The following is a 6,202-nucleotide window of genomic DNA, read 5'->3' on the forward strand; positions in this document are numbered from 1 at the left end:
GAAAAGGACACCAGGAATATTCCCTTGAATATTCTTTATATTGTACTTTTTAGGGTTTCTTGGGAACATCCCTTATAAATAGTAAGAGATAGACAACAAAAAGGTGCTTCACTTTTTGATAAGAGCACATTGTAAAGGTTGACTAAAAAGAATATACAAAAGTTGTTTTGTTCACTCAAGCACACGTTGTTTAATCTTTGTTCACAAGAACCAAAGATTCCATATTCATCTTCATTTCTCACCTTTCAACGTCATTGACAGAAGAAAGGAACATCTCAATTATACAATAATTGGGTGGTAGATCCTTTCTTATTATGCTTATTGCCATTATTTATATTTATTACATGTTCATGTTATCATATTTATTGTCAATCATTGATTATTAAAACAGTTGTTTAATGCTCTTGAACATTGTGCATCTCGCGAATATTTTGCTGTATTTGATCTAGAATTTATTAAGTTCAACTAAGATTCTTCCTTTAATTCATCATTAATTGGTTTAACTAAAAGGTTTCACACTTTTTTGGTGAAACAATATTGATGATTGTGTACTATCTCGTAGTTTGTAGTAATTTAAAATAATCTAAAAAATTCTTACTCAGTTTGAGTAGCTATTGATTATTTGATTAGTTTTCGATTTGCCTGTAATTTTCCTTTCAACCATGTATTGTTCCTTCCCTGCTAGGAGGGTTGTTTCCACTACCGTGTGGTTCAGTCAAATGATAAAGAAAGGAAACGTCTTTTACCGTTTAGATTATACATATCAGAAATAATGTGGCCCGATTTTACTTACACAGTTAGATTTGTCTTTAGGAATGAAATTTTGAGAAATATAAAATACGAAAAGAGGCAGATGCAGTCCTAAAATTACATTTCTATCCATACGATCACAGTGTATAGAGAGAAAGAGATTGTGCTGAAATAAATATATATCGTTCATTGTTTAGAAATGTCTATATCTATTTGAGTTTTATATTTTATTAAAATAAATTTTACAACCGCGCAAAGCGCAGACAAATTTACTAGTTGAGTAATATTTTAGCTTCATTTTTTATTCTTTTAGCTTTTCATTTGGGATAGAGCTCGCCAATTAATTAAGAGTAAGGGAGAGGAAGAAGAGAACTAATAGAAGGAAGGTCTATTATTATCTTTAAAGAGTTCGTATATTTCAAATTAAAGCCAAAATATTACGCCGGGCCTCAGCGGATACACTTCTTCATTGTCCAGACCCAACATCGTCAACCTTACTCAGTATATACTGCCTAATACACGTGAAGTGCCATTGATATTAAGAATTCGTCGGAAAAATCTCATCGAAGTTGATAAAACAATTGCACTGGAAACATTAGGAGCTGACAAGAAATAACTCCACTGCAAAATATCGATATCCTAGTTTTTGAGAGCTGGGAAAGCAGGTCGCCGCATACTTTCCCATAAAGAATAACATGGGATGGGATGACTCGAATTCGGTGAGTTTTACGCAACGGTTGGGATGTAGAAATACCAAGAGACAGACTAATTATATAAAAATGGAGAATGGGTTTTTTGCTTTGGTTTTGGAATGATCTGAAGAAAGGAAACATAAAAATCTACTATAGAATTTTGGGTGTAATACGTCAAAATCAACCTCTCCTATACGTCAATAAGAGTTATCTGTCATCATAAAAATAGTATAATAACATCAGGAATCGTCTAAAATATAGCAAAATAAATTTTTTTTCATTTTTTTAAGAACTTTAAGAGTAGGTCCCACCGGGATTCGAACCCAGGTCGCTGGATTCAAAGTCCAGAGTGCTAACCACTACACCATGGAACCACTAATCTGACATGCAACGTACCATTTTCTGACTTGATGTTAACGTACCAGTAATTAAGAGAGAACACTAATTCGAAAGACTATTCGGGTACCCACTGCGCGTGTACGTATTCTATTGAGTACTTTTGGTTGCTTTATGCTTATTAATTGTAAAGAACTTAAAGTGAAAATTGTTATGAAATAAAAGCAATTTAGTAAAACATGAACAAGAAATAGAGATAGAGAGAATGAAGAGATTTTCTTCTTCAATTGTGTGTGTTTTCCTATCTATTATAAGGCCTTTATATAGGCATAAAAAGTGAAGAAAATATGTCATGGAATATGTCATTGAACATACAAATTATGTCATTGAATATGTCATTAAGCATTTTAGATGAAGATCATGGAAGAAGAGTAGACATCCACCATAATGTGATATTCATCATAACACTCCCCCTTGGATGTCTATAGATAATGTGCCTTGTTAAAAACTCTATAAAAAAATATTGGGATGTACATAGTTATTTATGATATGCATTGCTTACTGCCTCATTAAAAACCTTACCAGGAAAACCCAGTGGGACAAAACCTTGGTTAAGGAAAAGAGTGCAGCGTATAGTTACTCCCCCTGATGAAAAATCACTTAATGTCTCGAAGACGACGCATTCCAATCTTATATATCAGCTTTTCAAATATTGAGGTTGGTAATGCCTTAGTGAACAGATCAGCCAAATTATCACTTGAACGAACTTGTTGTACATCTATTTCACCATTCTTCTGAAGATCATGAGTGAAAAAGAATTTTGGTGAAATGTGTTTTGTTCTATCTCCTTTGATATATCCTCCTTTCAATTGAGCTATGCATGCAGCATTGTCTTCATACAATATTGTTGGAATATTCTCTTTCGAAGAAAAACCACATGTTTGCTGAATGTGTTGAGTTATAGATCTTAACCAAACGCATTCTCGACTTGCTTCGTGAATGGCTATTATCTCTGCATGATTTGAAGAAGTAGCAACCATAGTTTGTTTTGTCGAACGCCATGATATGGCTGTACCTCCACTTGTAAATAAATAGCCTGTCTGAGATCGACCTTTGTGTGGATCAGACAAATATCCTGCATCTGCATAACCAATCAATGATGGCTTGGATTCGTTTGAATAAAATAAACCCATATCAATGGTCCCTTGGAGGTATCTGAATATATGTTTAATACCATTCCAGTGTCTTTGTGTTGGCGAAGTACTAAATCTTGCCAATAAACTTACTGAGAAAGCTATATCTGGTCGGGAATTATTGGCAAGATACATTAATGCCCCAATTGCACTAAGATATGGTACTTCGGCACCAAGAAGCTCTTCATCATTTTCATGAGGTCGGAATGGATCTTTCTTTATATCAAGTGATCTCACAACCATCGGGGTACTCAATGGATGTGCTTTATCCATATAGAATCGCTTTAAAATCTTTTCGGTGTATGTTGATTGATGGACAAATATTCCATCTTTCATATACTCAATTTGTAGACCAAGACAAAATTTTGTCTTTCCAAGATCTTTCATTTCAAATTCTTTCTTCAAACAGTCTACTGTTTTTGGAAGCTCCTCAGGAGTTCCAATGATATTTAAATCATCAACATACACAGCGATTATAACAAATTCAGATCCAGACCTTTTTATAAAGACACAAGGACAAATTGGATCATTCTTGTACCCTTCTTTCAACAGGTATTCACTCAGGCGATTGTACCACATACGACCTGATTGTTTCAATCCGTATAAAGATTTCTGAAGCTTTATTGAACAAGTTTCTCGAAAACTTTTATATGCTTCTGGCACTTTAAATCCCTCAGGTACTTTCATAAAAATTTCGTTGTCTAATGATCCATACAAATAGGCTGTAACAACATCCATTAGATGCATATCAAGTTTTTCTTGCACTGCCATATTTATGAGATACCTGAAGGTGATAGCATCCACTACAGGAGAATATGTCTCCATATAATCAATTCCAGGCCTTTGGGAAAACCCTTGTGCCACAAGTCGTGCTTTATATCTAACGACTTCATTTTTATCATTTCGTTTTCGCACAAAAACCCATTTATACCCTACTGGCTTTATGCCTTCAGGTGTTCGAACTATGGGTCCGAAGACTTCACGTTTTCCAAGTGAAGTTAACTCTGTCTGGATAGCGTCTTTCCATTTTGGCCAATCATTTCTCTGTCTACATTCATTGACAGATTTTGATTCAAGATCCTCATCTTGTTGCATTATTTCAACAACAACATTATAAGCAAAAATGTTATCGATAACAACATTATTTCGGTTCCATCTTTTCCCGGTTGAGACGTAACTTATTGATATCTCTTCATTTTCATTATTTTCAGGTACCTGGACCTCCCCTAAGGTCTTATCATTTGTTACGTCTTGGGGCTCTTCTTGAGCCACTACCTCCGTGTTATGTTCACTTTGATCATTTGCTCATTTTCTTCTTCGAGGATTTTTATCTTTAGAACCGATTGGTCTACCACATTTCAAGCATGGCTTAGACTCATTTTCTTTAATTAATTGTCCTGCCGGGATATCAACTCGAATTGGTGCATTAGCAGCTGGAATATGTGACTTGGTTACCCTTGGTAGGTCAGTGAATGCATCTGACAATTAATTTGCAATATTTTGCATATGAATAATCTTTTGAACCTCTTGTTCACATTGATTTGTTCGAGGATATAAATGAGACAGTGATAATGCATTCCAATCTATATTCTTTTTCAGCTGCTTATTTTCTCCCCCTAATGTTGGATATACTGATTCATCAAAATGGCAATCAGAAAATCTTGCCGTAAATAAATCTCCAGTCATCGGCTCTAGATATTTTATAATTGAAGCAGATTCATATCCAACATATATCCCCAACCTTCTTTGAGGACCCATCTTTGTGCGTTGTGGTGGAGCAATTGGAACATATATCGCACAACCAAAGATCCTAAGATGGGAAATATTTGGCTCCTAACCAAAAGCCAATTGCAATGGGGAGACTTTATGATAACTTGTGGGCCTTATCCGCACAAGTGATGTTGCGTGCAAAATAGCATGACCCCATACTGAAATGGGAAGTTTTGTTCTCATAAGCATTGGTCTAGCAATTAATTGGAGGCGTTTGATCAATGATTCTGCTAGACCATTTTGTGTATGAACATGAGCAACCGGATGCTCAATTGTTATCCCAGTTGAAATACAATAATCATTAAAGGCTTGGGATGTAAACTCACCAGCATTATCAAGACGGATTGTCTTAATTGCATAATCTGGAAATTGTGCTCTTAGCTTTATTATTTGAGCCAACAATCTCGCAAATGCCATATTGCGAGTTGATAGTAAGCACACATGTGACCATCTTGTAGATGCATCTATCAAAACCATATAATATTTGAATGGTCCACATGGAGGGTGAATGGGCCCACATATATCACCTTGTATACGTTCCAGAAATGCAGGGGATTCCATCCTAACTTTAATAGTTGATGGTCTAATAATTAATTTTCCTTGAGAACATGCAGCACAAGAGAATTCCTTAAATTGAAGAATTTTCTGATTCTTCATTGCATGTCCATGTGAATTCTCAATTATTTTACGCATCATATTAGAACCAGGATGGCCCAACCGGTCATGCCAAATAATAAAATTATCTTGATTAGTAAACTTCTTGTTTACTACGGCATGTGTTTCAATCCTGCTAATACTTGTGTAGTATAAGCCGGAGGAAAAAGCGGGTAACATTTCAAGCACATATTTCTTACCGGACGTTATTGTAGTAATATAAAGATATTCAATCTTTTCATCATTTGTAGTCTCAATATGATAGCCATTTTGGCGAATATCTTTGAAACTTAATAAGTTTCTTTGAGATTTACTACAATATAGTGCTTCATCAATAGCCAAATTTGTTCCTCCTGGTAGTAATAAATTGGCTCTTCCAGAACCTTCAATTAATCTTGTACTACCGGATATTGTATTAACATTCGCTTCTTTCATTACCAAATAAGAGAAATATCTCTTATCTTTTAAAATAGTGTGTGTTGTAGCACTATCCAGAAGACATATATCATCTTTATTAATCTTGAGTCCAACTGAAGACTGGGGAATTTTCATATTCTTCATAAAAAAGACAAATAATACATCATAAGAAATATGAAAGACAAGCAGGAAAAAAACATTAAGAAATACATTAGAAATGTAGAAACATGAACAAGAAATAGAGATAGAGAGAATGAAGAGATTTTCTTCTTCAATTGTGTGTGTTTTCCTATCTATTACAAGGCCTTTATATAGGCAAAAAAGTGAAGAAAATATGTCATGGAATATGTCATTGAACATACAAATTATGTCATTGAATATGTCATTAAG

At 34.5% G+C, this 6,202-nt stretch overlaps 1 non-coding gene across 1 annotated transcript; it reads right to left on the bottom strand.

The window, feature by feature from the left end:
- Positions 1-1,744: 1,744 nt before the first annotated feature.
- Positions 1,745-1,816, bottom strand: TRNAQ-UUG (transfer RNA glutamine (anticodon UUG)). Its single transcript has one exon. It is a non-coding gene; the product is annotated as a tRNA-Gln (tRNA).
- Positions 1,817-6,202: the final 4,386 nt, after the last annotated feature.

Source organism: Nicotiana sylvestris, chromosome 2 (assembly GCF_000393655.2).
Source record: "Nicotiana sylvestris chromosome 2, ASM39365v2, whole genome shotgun sequence".
NCBI lineage: Eukaryota > Viridiplantae > Streptophyta > Magnoliopsida > Solanales > Solanaceae > Nicotiana > Nicotiana sylvestris.